At 39.3% G+C, this 19,565-nt stretch overlaps 1 protein-coding gene across 1 annotated transcript in view; it reads left to right on the forward strand.

Moving 5' to 3' along the window:
- STK33 (serine/threonine kinase 33) overlaps positions 1-19,565 on the forward strand; it is a 91,669-nt gene that overhangs the window by 58,425 nt on the left and 13,679 nt on the right. The gene's annotated exons all lie outside the window — the stretch shown is intronic.

Raw genomic sequence — 19,565 nt, forward strand, 5'->3', positions numbered from 1 at the left:
CTACCGCCCACCATGAAAGCTGGAACGCCCACTAGTGGGTGGTAGGGACCAGGTTGACCAGCACTGCCCTACATGATAAAGAAGTCAAGTTCTTTCTTCCCTTGAGACCATCATGATCTAGCAATGTGGCCTACATGTTTGTTTTAAGATTTCTGATTATATAGGGCAGAGGATCTGCAAAGGAAGAGATGATAAATATTCTAGGCCATGGGGGCCATAACAGTCTCTGTCACAACGTCTTAACTCTGACATTATAGCATGAAAGCAGGCACAAGCAATTTCAGGACGTAGACAGAAACAGGTGGTATGTCAGATTTGGCCCATGGGTCAAAATGAATAATTCTTTACTTTAACAGGCTGTGCAATTTGGAATGGGTTTATGTATTACCTAGAAAAAGCTATTACATTGTCCAGTTATTTGTCTCTAATTTTATGATACCTAAAACTGTTTATGTAGGTTTATCATTTTACTTTATGAGATCTAAATAGAGTCGTTTGTGTTTTTTTTATTGTTGCTATTGAGTAAAATTTTGTAACATTTTGATTAATTCTAGATTGTTCTACTAACTGGATAGCCTGACAGTTTACCCAAATACTTTTCTATGTGTGTGGAAAATTTTTCTCTGTTTGTTTTCTTTCGTGTCTTGAAATTTGATGAGCACATTTTAGCTCTTCTTTAATAATTGAGCATCCTGCCAGTGGGGGCTGTGTTCACCTTAGGGCAGCCCAGACTTCCTGTGAGGAGTCGCTCCTTTCGGTTCTCTGAAGCCTAGAGGTAGGCAGAGAGGAGAGGGACAGACAGCTAAGTCCTGAGCTCACCTGGGAAGGTGCTGCGCTGCTGGCCCACACCTCCTTGCTAATAATGCTTTCAGAAACTGGCAGAAAGAGACTTCATAGGCTTTGATTGATTTTGATGTTGGGAACTTCTTCATCTACTTGATAGCAAATGTTTAGATAATAAGTTTAACATTTAATGATTCAGATATTTTGAAATAATCGTATTTTCCCCATAACATAAATATAAGTTAACTGAATTCCTTTCATCCTCTCTAGTCAGTTAACTCCTACAAAACTTAGCAGCTGTGTGTATTTTATATTCTTGTCAAAAACAATATGTAAAAAAAAACCATGTTTGCATTTCCTTATTGAACATAATTTAAAGATTTTTCTTTTTTTTAATTTTAAAATTTTATTTAGAAAATTAACTTTAACAGGGTGACATTGATCAAAAAGAATACATAGGTTTCAGGCAAACATTTTTATACCATTTGAACTGTTAATTATGTTGTATACCATCACTCAAAGTCAGATCATTTTCTGTCACCTTATATTTGTCCCTCTTTATACCCTTCCCCCAATCCCTCTCCCACCCCCTTCACCCAGTCTACCTTCCCCCTGGTAACCACTTCACTTTTATCTATGTTCATGAGTCTCAATTTTATATCCCACCTATGTGTGAAATCATACAGTTCTTACCTTTTTTTGATTTACTTATTTCACTCAGTATAACATTCTCAAGGTCCATCATGTTGTCATAAATGTCACTATGTCATCATTTCTTATAACTGAGTAGTACTCCATTGTATATACTTCTTTATCCAATCCTATATCAAGGGACACTTTGGTTGTTTCCATGACTTGACCACTGTGAACAGTGCTGCGATGAACATGGGGCTGCATATGTCCTTACGTACCAATGTTTATAAGTTTTGGGGATAGATATCCAGTAGAGGGATTGCTGGGTCATGTGGTAGTTCTATGCTTAATTTTTTGAGGAACCACCATACTTTCTTCCATAATGGTTGTACTAATTTACATTCCCATCAGCAGTTAATGAGGGTTTCTTTATCTCCACAGCCTCTCCAACACTTGTTATTACCTGTCTTGTTGATAATAGCTAATCTAACAGGTATGAAGTGGTATCTCATTGTAGTTTTGATTTGCATTTCTTGAATACCTAGTGAAGATGAACATCTTTTCATATATCTGTTGATCATTTGTACGTCCTTTTGGGAGAAGTGTGTGTTCAGGTCCTCTCTCTATTTCTTAATTGGAATGTTTGCTTGTTTGTTGCTGAGCTTTGTGAGTTCTTGATATATTTTGGATATGAACCCTTATTGGAGCTGTTTGCATACATCATCTCCCATTTAGTTGGCTGCCTGTTTGTTTTGTTGTCAGTTCCTTTTGTTGTTCAGAAGCTTTTTAGTTTGATATAGTCCCATTCATTTATTTTTGCCTTTACGTTCCTTGCCTTTGGGGTCAAATTCATAAATTGTTCTCTATGACCAAGGTCCATGAGCTTAGTACCTATATTTTCTTCTATGTAATTTATTGTTTCAGATCTTACATTTAGGTCTTTGATCCATTTTGAATTACTTTTTGTGCAAGGGGACAAACTGTAGTCAAGTTTCATTCTTTTGCATGTGGCATTCTAATTTTGCAGCACCATTTATTGAAGAGGCTTTCTTTTCTCTCATCTTCTCTATATCTGTGAATGTTTTTATTTCCCCTTCATATTTGAAAGAAAGCTTTAATGGATATAGTATTCTTGGCTGGAAGTTCTTCTCTTTCAGTACTTTAAATATTGGAGTCCACTCTCTTCTGGCTTTGCAGAGTTTCTGCTGAGAAATCTGATGATAACCTAATGGGCCTTCCCTTATATGTTGTAGTATTCTTTTCCCTGGCTGCCTTGAGGATATTTTTCTTTGTCATTGATTTGTGATAATTTCATTACGATGTACCTTGGAGTAGGTCTGTTTGGGTTAAGGTAACTCAGTGTTCGGTTTGTTTCTTGTGTTCAAGTCTCTAATTCTTTCAACAGGCTTGGGAAATTCTCATCAATTATTTGTTTGAATATATTCTCCATTTCTTTTCTCCTTTTCTTTCTCTTCTCCTTTTCATTTTATTTATTTATTTATTTATTTATTTATTTATTTATTTATTTACAGTGACAGAGAGAGTGATAGATAGGGACAGACAGACAGGAACAGAGAGAGATGAGAAGCATCAATCATTAGTTTTTCATTGTGAAACCTTAGTTGTTCATTGATCACTTTCTCATATGTGTCTTGACCGTGGGGCTGCAGCAGACCAAGTAACCCCTTGCTCAAGCCAGCAACTTTGGGTCCAAGCTGGTGAGCTTTGCTCAAACCAGATGAGCCCACACTCAAGCTGGCGACCTTGGGGTCTCAAACCTGGGTCCTCCGCATCCCAGTCTGATGCTCTATCCACTGTGCCACCGGCCAGTCAGGCTCTCTTCTCCTTCTGATATACCCATTATTCTTATATTGTTTTTTCTGATGGAGTCAGACAATTCTTGTAGGGCTTTCTCATTTTTTAAAATTTGTGATTCTCTCTTCTCTCTCCTCTTCTGTCTGTAGTATCTCTAGTTGCCTGTCTTTTAGGTCACTAATTCTCTCTTCTATCTGGCCTGTTCTATTAGCTAAGCTTATCACCTCATTTTTTAGTTCATGTATTGAGTTTTTCATCTCTGTTTGGTTCCTTTTTGCAGTTTTAATTTTCTTGATGAAGTATTCTTTTTGTTCATTAAATTGTTTTTTGAGCTCATTAAATTGCCTTTTAGAACTTTCTTGTATTTCACTGAGTATTTTTAGAATTTCAATTTTGAATTTCTTGTCATTTAATTCCAAAATTTCCAAGTAATTAAAATATTTTTCTAGAGATTTTTTATCATCTATCTGAGCTGCATCTCTGTCTTTTGTATCCATGATATTTAATTTCTTTTTCCTTAATGGCATTTGAGAGTGGTATTTTTAATAACACTAATAAGAGATAATTGAGAAAATAAAATGGAAGTTTAAAAAATACAGTGAAAAAATGAAAATTCTATAATGACAAGTGAAACAAAAACTACAGAGAACAAGGAGCAGGAACTGAGTAGAGATGGCAAAAGAGAGAAAAAAATGAAATCAAAAACAAACAAAATGCCAAAAAGAAATATATGAGTCCAAAATATAATAATTTGATGATAAATGATGATCGGATGAGAGAAAAAAAGAAGATGATGATGATGAAGAAAAAATATAGGAGAAGAAATGAGAAGGGAGAATAAAGAGAAAGAAAGGACAAAAACCAAAATACAAAAATAGGGAAAGAAAAAAGAACAAGTAATGTTTTCTGAAATGAAACCCTCACACAAAAAAAGAATGAAAAATGTAACAACTATGGATCATGTAGTTCAAAAGGAAAATAATAAAAAAAGGAAAAAGAAAAAAGAAAAAGGAAAGAAGTAAAAATGATAGAAAGCATTAAAAAAATGTAATTTTTTCTGGTTTTGAGAGGTAGATTCTTCCCTTTTTTTAGCAGGTGGCACTGTACTACTAGTTTTCCTCTGTGGGGCTCTTGGGCAGAGGTCTGCTGGTGTGTTGCTGTGGCAGTGACATTGGCTGGGCCTCAGTCCCATTGGCAGGTGGGACTTGTTAGGGCTTTGCAATTATATGGCTCTGGCAATGGCAGTCTCAGTTCCAGGTGCCTCTCCACACACCCCTCCCACTGGAGCTAGCAGTCTGGAGACTTACCTGTGGGGTCCGCCTCAGCTACTGTCCTCACAGCAAGGGAATCTATGCACAGCAAGGTCCCCCCTCCAGCGCCACTCAAAGCACAGTTCTGGGCAAGGCAGTGGCAACCAGAGCCACCAGTGAGAACAGGCAGGGCAAGGCACACACCAGGCACCAAGTGCCGTTCTGTTACACACAGGCAAAATTCTATTCACTGGCAGGCATATCTAGCATGCCTCAGTGCCCAGCAACTTTAATCTCCATGGTCTTTTCCCACTTGCTCTGCTTGGTAGCCCACAACAGGCATAGGTTATTCATACCACCGCATCAAATTGTCCATATAATACAATTTTAAAAAACAAAATTTTCCCATGGGAAGTATTTCAATATTCATAGGATAAATTTCAATAAAATTAAAATTTCACTCTTAAGAATACTAATTACTGTATGAATCCTGTACGGACTCAAGAATAAATGGCCAACCCTGTTTTCAGTTATCACTTTAAAATTCTTACAACTCCAGCAGTACACACTGACAGTTACAGCCACCATTCAGGCACCCAATGTGGACAGTCTCAGGCCAAGGGTCTTGGCCTATGCATGCACACGGTGCTGGAGATCACAGAGCTGGGAATGCCCACAGACACTGGTGCCCACACAGTTGCCTAGCACTGATAATCTTGGGCTAAGCACCCCTGTCCCTGCAGGCGCCCCGTGCAGGGGATCATGGAGCCGGAGTGCCCAAAGATGCTGGTGCCCATGCAGGTGCCTAACGTTGATAGTCTTGGGCTATGTACTCGGCCCGCACACACGCCTGCTCGCTCCTGGTGCTGGTGATGCTAGGTGGAGCCGCTAGCGCAGTACTGGTGATCATGGAGCTGGGAATGCACAAAAATGCTGGTGACGGCCCACGTGGGCACCCTGTGCTGGCAATTTTAGGTGGATCCCTCTGCTCGTGCATGTGCCCAGTGTCCTTGATCTCAGGCAGAGCCAGTGTGTTCTTTCTTTTGTTTGGGCGCCTACCCTAACTCAGCTCCATCACCACTAGTTCAGTCTCTCCTCTTCGCCCAGCTCCAACCAAGAGTGCCGCTACCTCAGATCTGTGAGGAATGCGAAATGCCCCATCCTTCATCTTATATATTCAGCCACTTTTTCACCCAATCATGCCTTTATCTGATGTGTGTAAATTTTGGGTGCTCCTAAGGTTTTTTTCCTCTGTGTTTAGTTGTTGAATTTGTTGAAATTTTAAGGGGAGAGATCAGGAGTATCCCTCACACTGCTATTTCTCTGATGTCACTCCTTCTTTCAAATCTTAATTAACATTATATAATGGTATTTAAAGTTTTAAAGTGATAACTGAAAATAGGGTTGGCCATTTACTCTTGAGTCCATACAGGATTCATACAGTAATTAGTATTCTTAAGAGTGAAATTTTAATTTTATTGAAATTTATCCTATGAATATCAAAATACTTCCCATGAGAAAATTTTGTTTTTTAAAATTGTATTATATGGACAATTTGATGTGGTGGTATGAATAACCTATACTTATTAAATTAAGACAATGTATATGATTCTCTTTCCATTAAAGTATTTGAAATTTGGCTTAAATTTAAGTGGAAATCTGCCAGCAGTTTCTGTTTTCCATTGTCATTATTCTGTATTCTGGAGAATTTTGTAAATCCATTTAGAGTTCCTGATTTTGTATTTCCTTCAAGCCAGGAGAATCACATTTTTTAGATAAGTGGCAGAGCTCTTGGAAACTGGCAGGAAAAGTGAAGATTTTTTATAAACATAAATGAAAACCCTTGAACTAAGCACTTTCCTCTTTCCCTGAGTAACTGTTTAGTTCCAAATGCCCTGGACATTGTTGAAGAACACAGTCTGGGTCTGGGTCTCCTCATCATTCATGTTTAGTCTAAGGTATCACACCTCACTTTTTCAAACTGGTTTTCCAAGTAGCTGACATTCGGCAGTGTCCTTTCTTTTTTTCTTTCATTTCTAACTTTTAGCTTATGGCAGATAGTGGCATTCTTTTTTTTTTTTTTTTTTTCCGAAGTGAGAAGCAGGAGGTGGCAGACAGACAGACTCCCACATGCGCCTGACTGGGATCCACTCAGCATGACCACCAGGAGGTGATGCTCTGTCCATCTGGGCTGTTGCTCTGCTGCAACCGGAGCCATTCTAATGCCTGAGGCGGAGGCCATGAAGCCATTCTCAGCGCCTGGGCCAACTTTTCTCCAATAGAGCCTTGGCTGCAGGAAGGGAAGAGAGAAATAGAGAGAAAGGAGAGGGGGAAGGGTGGAGAAGCAGATGGGTGCTTCTCCTTTGTGCCCTGGCTGGGAATCAAACTCAGGACTTCCACACGCCAGGCCAATGCTCTACTGCTGAGCCAACTGGCCAGGGCCGGTAGTGGTATTCTTTGAGGACAGAGATGTTCTCTCATGTAGAACTTGCGTTTTCTTTTTTTTTTTAATTTTTTAATTTATTCATTTTAGAGAGGAGAGAGAGAGACAAAGAAAGAGAGAGAGAGAGAGAGAGAGGAGAGACAGAGAGAGAAGTGGGGGAGGAGCTGGAAGCATCAACTCCCATATGTGCCTTGACCAGGCAAGCCCAGGGTTTCGAACCAGCGACCTCAGCATTTCTAGGTCGACGCTTTATCCACTGTGCCACCACAGATCAGGCGACCTTGCGTTTTCTAATCTGAGTACATCTAGATAACATTTTCTGTTGTTAGTAAACCCTCTGGATTCCCTACAATGGGTCTGCAATCGACTCTCTCAGGTAGGCTCAGGACTTTATCTCCTACAGTAGTATTTGTTCATCTTCAAATGAGACACTTTGCAGACCATTGCTTCTTGCAGGAACATGCCTTTTAACATTAGGTCCTTAGTGATTCCTGATAAATAGTACAATACTTTCATTATTTATTAAGCTTAGAAAACAACTTAACAGAAATTAATGTCTCTAATTAAAATGCACCTCCTCATAATCATAGAGGGAGGGACTAGAAACTCTGGGTGTGATGGAAGTACTGTACTATATTTGCATTACAGAATTCTTGCTTCTTAAAGGACACACTTCATAGTTGTTAAATTGTTTATTGAATGCAGTTGAGTATGTTTGGTTAATGAAAATGAAAAAAAAATTCTGATTATTTTGTGATTATTTTTCTTGTCTGAAGACATGACACTGTAAAGTGTCAAAGAAGAGAGTAACATATAACAGATACTTGACCTAGTCTAGAAAGTAGAAAGGCAAACTGGCTTTGAAACTTTAGAAATTATTTTGATCAATGAAATGTATTTATATAATAGTTCTTCAAAGACAAAGTTTGAATTTAAATAAATTTGATATTAAACAGTTGAGTTACAGTATATTGATATGTTTCTGTGGGAAAAAGTCAGGTTTTCTTGGTATGTTAGTTGAATAGGATAAAAATGTTCTTTTCTTTACAAATTAAGTCTCAACTCTGAGCCCATGTGAATCATGTGCAGATTTGATGGTGCTTTCACAATTTAACATGCTTTGGTACTCCAATATCGAAGCATTGCAACATGGTATATGTGCCCAAGCACTGTACTTGAAATGTCATAGTAGTAAAGAGGGACAGATATATGGTGATGGAAAATGATTTGACTTTGGGTGATGGGCACACAACATAATCAACAGTTAAAATGCTATAGAAATGTTTGCCTGAAACCTATGTACTCTTATTGATCAATGTTACCCTGTTAAAGTTAATTTTCTATATTAAATTTAAAAATATGTATATAGCCTGACCAGGCAGTGGCGCAGCGGATAGAGCGTTGGACTGGGATGCGGAGGACCCAGGTTCGAGACCCCGAGGTTGCCAGCTTGAGCGTGGGCTCATCTGGTTTGAGCAAAAAGCTCACCAGCTTGGACCCAAGGTCGCTGGCTTGAGCAAGGGGTTACTCAGTCTGCTGTAACCTCATGGTCAAGGCACATATGAGAAAGCAGTCAATGAACAACTAAGGTGTCGCAACAAAAAAGTAATGATTGATGCTTCTCATCTCTCCCCATTCCTGTCTGTCTGTTCCTATCTATCCCTCTCTATGACTCTCTCTCTGTCTCTGTAAAAAAAAAAAGTATATATGTATATATATATAAAATAAATGTCATAGTGGTTAAAAGGAAAGTTCCAGATCTAGGATGCCTGGATTCAAATCCTGACTTCACCACTTATAAACTTTACAACCTTGGTCAAATCTCTAGGCCTCTGTTTTCTCATCTGTAAAATGGTATTTATGACATCAACCAAGGACTAAATATAACACTCTTGACATATGGTAAGCACAGAGTAATGTTAACTTATTTTTATTATTGCTAAAGAACTTGCATAGAATATTACTAAAGTTGCATGATTTTTCCTGCCTACTTCAAGGTTCATTTGGATATAGGTATTGAAATAAACTAATAAACAAACTAAGAATAAAAATACCCTTTTCAAAGGTGATTAGATGATGCTTCCAGCTTCACCTACCCTGACTTTGGTAGGGTCCCTAGGTACTATGGTAGATTGCATTATTTTTCCCAATTATTATACATTCACACCTTTGCTATGTGACTTTGCTGTTCTCCCTATTATAGTAGATAAAAGAAAGTTTCTCACTCCACTAATGTTGCCTAATGGAATGTGAAGAATTGAATATAAGCAGAGCCCTTGGAAGCATTTGCATGATTTTGCTTACCCTCTTGTATTTTTGCCAACTGCCATGAGAAGAACATGCCTGCAGGAAGCCACGGTTCTCAGAATCATGAATGTTTATGGAGCAGACCTGAACCCAGTTCAAAGCTAAAGCCTAGCCTAGCACAGCCACGGCCTACATCTAACTGAGAAAAATTAATGTTTACTGTGATAAGATACTGAGACTTTTGTAGTTGTTTCTTATTGTCAGAGCACACCTGCTCCACAAGGGATGGCTTAGGCAGTGAGATCCCCAAGGTGAAGCAAAGCACGAGGAGCTGGAGGAAGGTGGTACATTTTTGAATGCTTTATTGCTGCTTCATCTCTGCTACTTCTGCTCCTATTACTACTGCTATTTCTGCTTCTGATGCTCCCACCAACCCCCAGTCTCCTAAGTCTCAAGTCTCAAGTCTCCTGAATTCTCAGCCCTGAAGTCTCCTCAGTCTTCTGAATCCCGATGTCTCCTGCTGATGTTCCTCTTCTAGCAGTGCCAGCACGGGTAGATGAGGGCTTAGGGACATAGCGGCATGGGGTCAATATCACAGTAACCATCATCAGTGTGATGATGTCAACTTGCTGGGCCAGCTAGCCTATACCCAAAAAGGTAGTCTTTCGGGCTGCTGATCTAGAAATGCCTGGGAACCAAGGCTAAGTTAGCTAGCCCAAATATGAGTGGGAGCTGGTACTAGGGCACGCAGCTTAGAAAGTTGGGGGAACTGGAAGCAGTTTCTTATGAAAACCAGAGCTCACATCCTGGCTTTCACTATTAGAGTCCTCATACTTATGTAGTGGTACAGAAAAAAGTTAATATAGCAAACATACGGTGCTATCTTTGAAAAGGTTAGCTTGCATGGCTGGCCCTTGGTGGGCTTCTGGGAACTTAGAGTTTGGGACAGTTGCTACCATGAACTGATAGGAATGATCCATTGTGCCTGAACTGTTTGTAGAAACCATGGGCTTCTGCTAAACGCTTGCTTTCCTTTTGGGAGTCTGGAATTTTGACAGGTGCTAGGCAGAGGCTGCTTACGTGGTCGGCCCCCCATAAGAATCCTGGGTGCTAAGTCTTTAAGAGCTTCCCTAATTGGCAACCTCACATGTTTTGTCACAGCCTGTTTCTGGGGTAATCAAATGCATCCTGTGCAACTCCTGAAAGAACCTTGCAAGCTTGAGCCTGGTTTCCACTGAACTTCACCTCAAGTGCCTTTTACCTTTGCTAATTGTACTTTACATTCTTTCACTATAGTAAATCATAGCAATGAGTACAATGGTTGCTGAGTCCTATGGGTTCTCCTAGTGAACCATGGAACCTGAGGGTAATCTTGGGGACCTCCCTAATTTAGTAGCAATAGCTGATTAGATTAATACGAGTACAAATAACTGATTGTGCTAACATGAATCTTGATCTGTTGTCCTTTGATCTAATGCTGTTTGTGATGGCAGTGGCTAGTTTGGATTCATAGGCTTCCATAAACAATACTGTTGTCCCTACTTTTACTCCCACTAGAACCTCCTTTGTAAAGGCTTAGGTTTCACCAGACTTAGCCAGGCTTCCATAGGGATGTGTTAGTGAATCCTTTCAAATCATTTCCCTGCTCTCTCAAGCCTGGCTTTTGCTTAATCCTCCTTAGGGACTGTGGCTGTTAGGATATGCTATGAATATCTTTTTTTCCTATGGAGAACCAATCATTAGATTGGGTTATACTCTATTTCCCCATGTATATAAGATGCTCCCATGTATATAAGATGGACCTTAATTATGGGGCCTGAAATTTTTTTAAAAATGTATTACATGGCCCTGGCCGGTTGGCTCAGCGGTAGAGCGCCGGCCTGGCGTGCGGGGGACCCGGGTTCGATTCCCAGCCAGGGCACATAGGAGAAGCGCCCATTTGCTTCTCCACCACCCCCTCCTTCCTCTCTGTCTCTCTCTTCCCCTCCCGCAGCCAAGGCTCCATTGGAGCAAAGATGGCCCGGGCGCTGGGGATGGCTCTGTGGCCTCTGCCCCAGGTGCTAGAGTGGCTCTGGTCGCGGCAGAGCGACGCCCCGGAGGGGCAGAGCATCACCCCCTGGTGGGCAGAGCGTCACCCCTGGTGGGCGTGCCAGGTGGATCCTGGTCAGGCGCATGTGGGAGTCTGTCTGACTGTCTCTCCCCGTTTCCAGCTTCAGAAAAAAATAAAAATAAAAAATAAAAATGTATTACATAAAGTTATTGAACTCAAGTTTTGTTCATCATAAAATTTATACAACTCCTCATCACTGACAAAACTTCCATCCATCAGCTTGTCCTCATCTGTGTGTGATGACAAATCACTGTCTTCATATATTGCCTCATCCTCAGTTCCATCAAATGCCTCAGTTGTGGCATTTGAAATGCTACAACCACTGTATAAAATGCACCCAGTTTTTAGACCCCGAATTTTTCAAAAAAGGGTGCGTCTTATACATGGGGAAATATGGTAGCTAATATCCCTTCAATTCAGATGTGTTAGTTTGGGGCCATTCATCTCCTTTCTTGCCTTTATGGCCTGATTATCACACATTACATCTGCAAAATTATAAACCTCACAAAACAATGTTTTAATTTTATTTTTTTAGGGGGGAGAAGGGGAGATAGTGAGGCAGACTGCTGTATGTACCCTGACTGAGATCCATCCAGCAACCCCTGTCTGGGGCCAATGCTTGAGTACTAAGTACCGAGCTATTATCAGCGCCTGAGGATGATGTGCTCCATCAGAGCTATCCTCAGCACCCAGGGCCATGCTCAAACCAATTGAGCCACTGGCTGCAGGAGAGGAAGAGGGAGAGAAGAGAGAGAGATTGGGGAAGAGGCAGATAGATGGTTGCTTCTCATGTGTGCCCTGACTGGGAATCGAACCTGGGACGCCCATACGCCAGGCCAATGCTCTATCTGCTGAGCCACTGGCCAGGGTCTAATTTTTTATCTAAACAGTCATATGCATTCCAAGAAGTTAAGAAAAAAACTGTCATATATTTACCCAGATATTTACTATTTCTGATACTCTTCTTTCCTTCCTGAATATTCAAGTTTTCATCTGGTGTGATTTCCCTTCAGCCTGATGAACTTCCTTTGCATTCCTTGTATCTCATTTCTCCTAGTGATGAATTATCCTACTTTTCTTTTCTTTAAAATGTCTTTATTTTACCTTAATTTTTAAAGAATATTTTCTGTTTATAGAATTCTGTCTTGACATGTTTTGGGGTCCACACTTTAAAGATGTTATTTACTGCCTTCTGGCTTCCAATTTCTTTCTTTCTTTCTTTCCTTCTTTCTTTCTTTCTTTCTTTCTTTCTTTCTTTCTTTCTTTCTTTCTTTCTTTCTTTCTTTCTTTCTTTCTCTCTCTCTCTCTCTCTCTCTCTTTCTTTCTTTCTTTCTTTCTTTCTTTCTTTTTGATATAGAGAGAGAGTCAGAGAGAGGGATAGATAAGAACAGACAGACAGGAACAGAGAGAGATGAGAAGCATCAATCATCAGTTTTTCGTTGCGACACCTTAGTTGTTCATTGATTGCTTTCTCATATGTGCCTTGACCACGGGCCTTCAGCAGACCAAGTAACCCCTTGCTTGAGCCAGCGACCTTGAGTCAAACTGGTGAGCATTTTGCTCAAACCAGATGAACCTGCACTCAAGCTGATGACCTCGGGTTTGCGAACCTGTGTCTTCCGCATCCCAGTCCAACGCTTTATCCACTGAGCCACCACCTGGCTTCCAATTTCACTGATAAGAAGTCATTGGCAATTTGAAATGTCCCTTCCTTATATGTAATGTGTTATTATTCTCTGAATGTTTTCAAGATTTTCTCTTTATCTTTGGTTTTCAGCAGTATGACAATGACATTTTTTTTTCTTTTTTTTTTTTTTTTTGTATTTTTCTGAAGCTGGAAACGGGGAGGCAGTCAGACAGACTCCCGCATGCGCCCAACCGGGATCCACCCGGCACGCCCACCAGGGGGCGATGCTCTGCCCATCTGGGGCATTGCTCTCTTGCAACCAGAGCCATTCTAGCACCTGAGACAGAGGCCACAGAGCCATCCTCAGCGCCTGGTCCAACTTTGCTCCAGTGGAGCCTTGGCTGCAGGAGGGGAAGAGAGAGACAGAGAGGAAGGAGAGGGGGAGGGGTGGAAAAGCAGATGGGTGCTTCTCCTGTGTGCCCTGGCCGGGAATCGAACCTGGGACTCCTGCATGCCAGGCCGACGCTCTACCACTGAGCCAACCGGCCAGGGCTGACAATGACATTTTTAGGTATGTTCTTCACATTTATTCTGCTTAGTGTTTGCTGAACTTCTTGAATCTGTAAATTTGTGTCTTGTGACAATTTTGTCATTATTATTATTATTATTATTATTATTTTGACAGAGACAGAGAGAGTCAGAGAGAGGGACAGATAGGGACAGACAGACAGGAAGGGAGAAAGATGAGAAGCATCAATTCTTTGTTGTGACACCTTAGTTGTTCATTGATTGCTTTCTCATATGTGACTTGACTGGGGGCTACAGCAGAGTGAGTGACCCCTTGTTCAAGCCACTGACCTTGGGCTCAAGCCAGTGACCTTGGGCTTCAAGCCAGCGACCTTTGGGCTCACGCTAGCAGCCATAAAATTATATCTATGATCCCATGCTCAGGCCACTGACTCCATGCTCAAGCTGGTGACCCTGTGCTCAAGCTGGATGAACCCGTGCTCAAGCCGGCAAGCTCAGGATTTCAAACCTGCGTCCTCTGTGCCCCAGTCTGATGTTCTATCCATTGACCCACTGCCTGGTCAGGCTGTCATTATTTTTTCTTATTTTTTCTGAGACTGTTAATTACTCATATGTTAGACCATTTGATATTGTTCTCTAAGTCATTACGGCACTTTTTTCAATCTTTATTTTTTGTGATATAATTCTTTTTTTATTTATTTTAATTTATTGTGTTAACATGGATTCAAGTGTCCCACTCAATATAACACCCTCACTCCCCAACCACATGCCCCCCCATTACACCCCATTTGCTCCCCTCCCCCTAACTCCTTCCACCCCTTCCCTCTGGGGCTTGCTGTCCTGTTAGCTGTATCTATGTGTTATGTATATATAATTTCACTAATCCCTTCACCTTCTCTGATCCTGTACCCTCACTCCCTTCCCTTTGAAAGCTGTTCTTCTGCTCCCTGTGACCCTGCCTCTGCCTCTATTCCGTTCCTCAGTTCACTTTGTTCATTAGATTCCACATATAAGTGAGATCATATGATATTTTTCTTTCTCTGCCTGGCTTATTCACTTAGCATAATAATCTCCAGGTCCATCCATGCCATCGCAAAAGGTAAGATTTCCTTCTTTTTCACAGCCATGTATTATTCCATTGTGTATATGTACCACAGCTATTTAATCCACTCATCCACTGATGGATACAGGGCTGTTTCCAGTTCTTGGCTATTGTAAACAATGCTGCAATAAACATGGGGGTGCATATCTTCTTTTGAATCAGTGATTTGGTACTCTTAAAATATATTTCTAAAAGTGGGATAGCTGGGTCAAAAAGCAGTTTCATTTTTAATTTTTGAGGAAATGCCTAACTGGTTTCCATAGTGGCTGCACAAGTCTACATTCCTACCAGCAGTGCAGGAAGGTTCCCTTGTCTCCACACTCTCACCAGTACTTATTGTATGCTGATTTGTTAATGAGTACCATTCTGACAGGTGTGAGGTGGTATCTCATTGTGGTTTTAATTTGCATTTCTCTGATGATTAGTGATGTTGAACATTTTTTCATATGTCTATTCAGTTCCTTTGCCCATTTTTAATTGGATTGTTTGCCTTCCTGGTGTTGAGTTTTAGAAGTTCTTTATAAATTTTAGTTATTAGTTTTATATAACCCCATTTGTTTATTTTGTCCTTTATTTCCCTTGCCTGTGGAGATATATCAGAAAAATATTGCTACGAGAGATATTGAAGAGTTTACTGCCTATGTTTTCTTCCAAGATGTTTGTGGTTTTATGACTTAAACATTTAAGTCTTTTATCCATTTTGAGCTTATTTTTGTGAATGGTGAAAGTTGGTGGTCTTGTTTCATTTTTTTTGCATGTACCTGTCCAATTTTCCCAACACCATTTATTAAAGAGATTGTCCTTATTCCATTGTAAGCTCTTACCTTCTTTGTCAAATATCAATTGACCATAAAGGCGTAGGTTTATTTCTGTGTTCTCTGTTTTGTTTCATTGATCTGTATGCCTGTTCTATGCCAGTACCAAGTGATTTCTATTACAATGGCCTTGTATTATAACTTGATATCAGAAAGTGTGATACTTCCCACTTTATTCTTCATTTTCAAGATTTCTGAGGCTATTTGTGGGGTTTTTTTTTTTTTTGGTTCCATATAAATTTTTGGAATATTTGTTCTGTATCTTTGAAGAATGCCATTGATATTTTAATAGAATTGCATTGAATGTATAGATTGCTTTGGGTAGGATAGACATTTTAATGATGTTAATTCTTCCTATCCATGAAAATGGTATATGTTTCTACTTATTTATATCTTCCTTGATTTCTTTTTTTTAATGTCTCATAATTTTCTGAGTACAAGTGTTTTACCTCCTTGGTTAAATTTATTCTGAGGTACTTTATTTTTTGTTGTTGCAATAGTGAAGGGGATTGTTTCCTTAATTTCTCTTTCTGACAGTTTATTGTTAATGTATAAAAATACCACTGATTTCTGAATATTAATTTTATATCCTGCTGTAAAGCCAGTAGCCACAACCACCATCACAGCAGCCTGGCCCATGCAGGTTTGCATTGAATTCGAATAGTCGGTAATGAAACAACGGAGCCAAAAACTGGTGGGCCGTTACGTTTAATCCTAGCTTGCACCCAGCAGGCAAGTAAAAACACACATTGGGCTCCAAAACCCACTCATTCAGTGCTCACAAAGCTACTGACTTATTCGAGTTTCCTAGAATCAAAGGTTTCTAGCTCACTAGCCTTATTCACCTCTGTTCCCCATCTTCTTCTCTCTGCACAAACTGGCTTCTTCAGCATTCCTCCATCTTGGCTGCCTCTCCTCTCCTCCACGTAGCCTTACTCTGCTCTCCTACAGCATGGGCTACTCCTAGAATGTAATCCCTCTTCTCCCCGAACAATGTGATCTCTCTTCCTTTTAAAAACTTTTGGTGCGAAAGCCCTCCCCCAACACACATTAATATCATACAATCACGCCCATCCCAAGCAATCACCTGGGTGATGGGCTTCCACATGGGCAGCGCCATCTTTAACAAAGTGAGCATAATATATTTTATCTGCCCAACACCTGCCACCTTGCTGAATTCATTTATTAGGTCTAGTAGTTCTGCATCTATTGATATAATCATGTGATTTTTATCCTTCCTTTTGTTTATGTGATGAATCACATTGATTGATTTGCAAATATTATATCAGCCTTGCCTCCCTGGAATAAATCCCACTTGATCATGATGTGTGATCTTTTTTATGTATTGCTGGATTCAGATTGCTAATATTTTGTTGAGAATTTTAGCATCTGTGTTCATCAGGAATATTGGCCTATAGTTTTCTTTCTTTGGAGTGTCTACTTGGTTTTGGAATGAGGACAATGCTTACCTCATTGCCTCATGAAAGGAGCTTGGAGGTTTTCCCTCTTGAAATTTTTGAAATAGCTTGAGAAGAAGAGGTGTTAGTTCTTCTTTGAATGTTTGGTAAAATTCACCTGTGAAGCTATCTGGTCCAACTGCTTCAATTTCATTTGTTGAAATTGGTTTGTTTAGGTTTTCTGATTCTTCCAGATTGAATTTTGGAAGATTGTATGTTTCTAGTCATTTATCCATTTCCCGTAGGTTGTTCAATTTTTTGGCATATAGATATTCATAGTATTTTCTTATAATCCTTTGTATTTCTGCGATGTCAGTTATTACTTCTCCACTTTCATTTGTAGTTTTATTTATTTGAGTCCTCTCTCTTTTTTTCTTGATGAGTCTGGATAAAAGTTCATCAATTTTGTAAACCTTATCAAAGAACTAGCTCTTGGTTTTATTGATCTTTTATATTGTTTTTTTAGTCTCTGTGTCATTTATTTCTGCCCTGATCTTTATTTCCTTCCTCCTACTTCCTCTGGGCTTTATTTGTTGTTCTTTTTCTAGTTCTTTTCAGTTTAGGGTTAAGTTGTTTATTTGAGCTTTTTCTTGCTTCTTAAAGTATGCCTGTAATGCTATGAACCTCCCTCTCAGACTGCTTTTTGCTGTGTCTCATAGACTTTGAGTTGTTATATGTTTATTTTCATTTGTTTCAGGGAAATTTTTGATTTATTCCTTGATCTCATTGTAAACCCATTATTTATTTTTTTTTATTTTTATTTTTTTTTTGTTTTTGCATAGAAGGAGTTGGATTTGTATTAAATCTGTGCCTTTCACATTTTTTTATTTTTATTTTTTTAATAATTTTACTAGGGTGACATCAATAAATCAGGGTACATATGTTCAAAGAAAACATGTCTAGGTTATCTTGTCAATCAATTATGTTGCAAATCCATCACCCAAAGTCAGATTGTCCTCTGTCACCTTCTATCTAGTATTCTTTGTGTCCCTCCCCCTCCCCCTTTTCCTCTCCCTTCCCCCACCCTGTAACCACCACACTCTTATCAATTTCTCTAGTCTCATTTTTATGTCCCCCTACCCTACGTATGGAATATTGCAAGTTCTTGGTTTTTTTTCTGATTTACTTATTTCACTTCGATATAATGTATCAAGATCCCACCATTTTGTGTAAATGATCCGATGTCATATTTCTTATGGCTGAATAGTATTCCACAGTGTATATGTGCCACATCTTCTTTATCCAGTCTTCTATTGAAGGGGCTTTTGGTTGTTTCCATGTCTTGACCACTGTGAAAAGGCCTGCAACAAAACATGGGGCTGCATGTGTCATTACGTATCAATGTTTCTGAGTTTATGGGGGTATATACTCAGTAGAGGAATTGCCTGGGTACATAAGGTCAGTTCTATTTTCAGATTTTTGAGGAACCACCATACTTTCTTCCATAATGGTTGTACTACATTACATACCCACCAAACAGTGAGATGAGGATTCACTTTTTCTCCCACAAGCTTCTCCAACATTTGCTATTATACCATGTCTTGGTTAAATGATAGCTAGATCTCATTTGCATTTTCTTCCTGGAGAAGTGTCTGTTCATGTTCTCTTCCCATTTATTTTATTGATTTTCTGTTTGTTTAGTTGTTGAGTTTTATGAGTTCTTTTGTATATTTTGGAAATTGAGGCCCCTATCTGAGCAGTTGTTATGAAATATCATTTCCCATTTAGTTGGCTGTCTGTTATATTTGTTGTCAGTTTCTCTTGCTGAGCAAAAACTTTCTTAGTCTGATGTAGTCCCATTCATTTATATTGCCTCACTTCCCTTGCCTTTGGAGTCAAATTCATAAAATGCTCTTTAAACCCAGGTACATGAGTTTAGAACCTATGTCTTCTTCTATGTACTTTATTGTTTCAGGTCTTATGTTAGGTCTTTGATCCATTTTGAATTAATTTTAGTACAAGGGGGACAAACTGTAGTCGAGTTTCATTCTTTTGCATGTGGCTTTCCAGTTTTCCCAGCACCATTTGTTGAAGAGGCTTTCTTTCTCCATTGTGTGTTGTTGGCCCTTTATCAAAAATTATTTGACCAATATATGTGGTTTTATTTCTGGGCTTTCTATTCTGTTCCATTGGTCTGAGTGTCTATTTTTTTGCCAATGCCATGCTGTTTGATTGTCGTGGCCCTATAATATAAATTGAAGTCAGGTATTGTAATGCCCCAGCTTCTTTCTTTTTCCTTAGGATTACTTTGGCTATTCAGGGTGTTTTATAGTTCCATATAAACCTGATAATTTTTTGTTCCATTTCTTTAAAAAATGTTCATTGGAATTTTGATGGGAATTGCATTAAAATTTGTATATTGCTTTGGGTAATATGGCCATCTTGATTATATTATTCTTCTATCCAAGAACAAGGAATATTCTTCCATCTCATTGATACCTTTTTCGATTTCCCTTAACAAAGTTTGTAGTTTTCATTATATAAGGTCCTTTACATTCTTTGTTATGTTTATCCTAGGTATTTTATTTTTTGTTTGCAATCGTTGAAGGGGGATTATTCCTTTTGAGTTTATTCTCAAATGTTTCAATTGTGGGCATATAGAAAGGGCTATGGACTCTGTATGTAATTTTGGTATCCTGCGACTGCTTTACTGTATTGGCATATTGATTTCTAGTAGTCATTTTTGTAGTTCTTTGGGGTTTTCAATGTATAGGAATATTATCTGCAAAAAGTGATACTTTACCTTCTTCTTTTC

Source organism: Saccopteryx leptura, chromosome 1, assembly GCF_036850995.1.
Source record: "Saccopteryx leptura isolate mSacLep1 chromosome 1, mSacLep1_pri_phased_curated, whole genome shotgun sequence".
Lineage (NCBI taxonomy): Eukaryota > Metazoa > Chordata > Mammalia > Chiroptera > Emballonuridae > Saccopteryx > Saccopteryx leptura.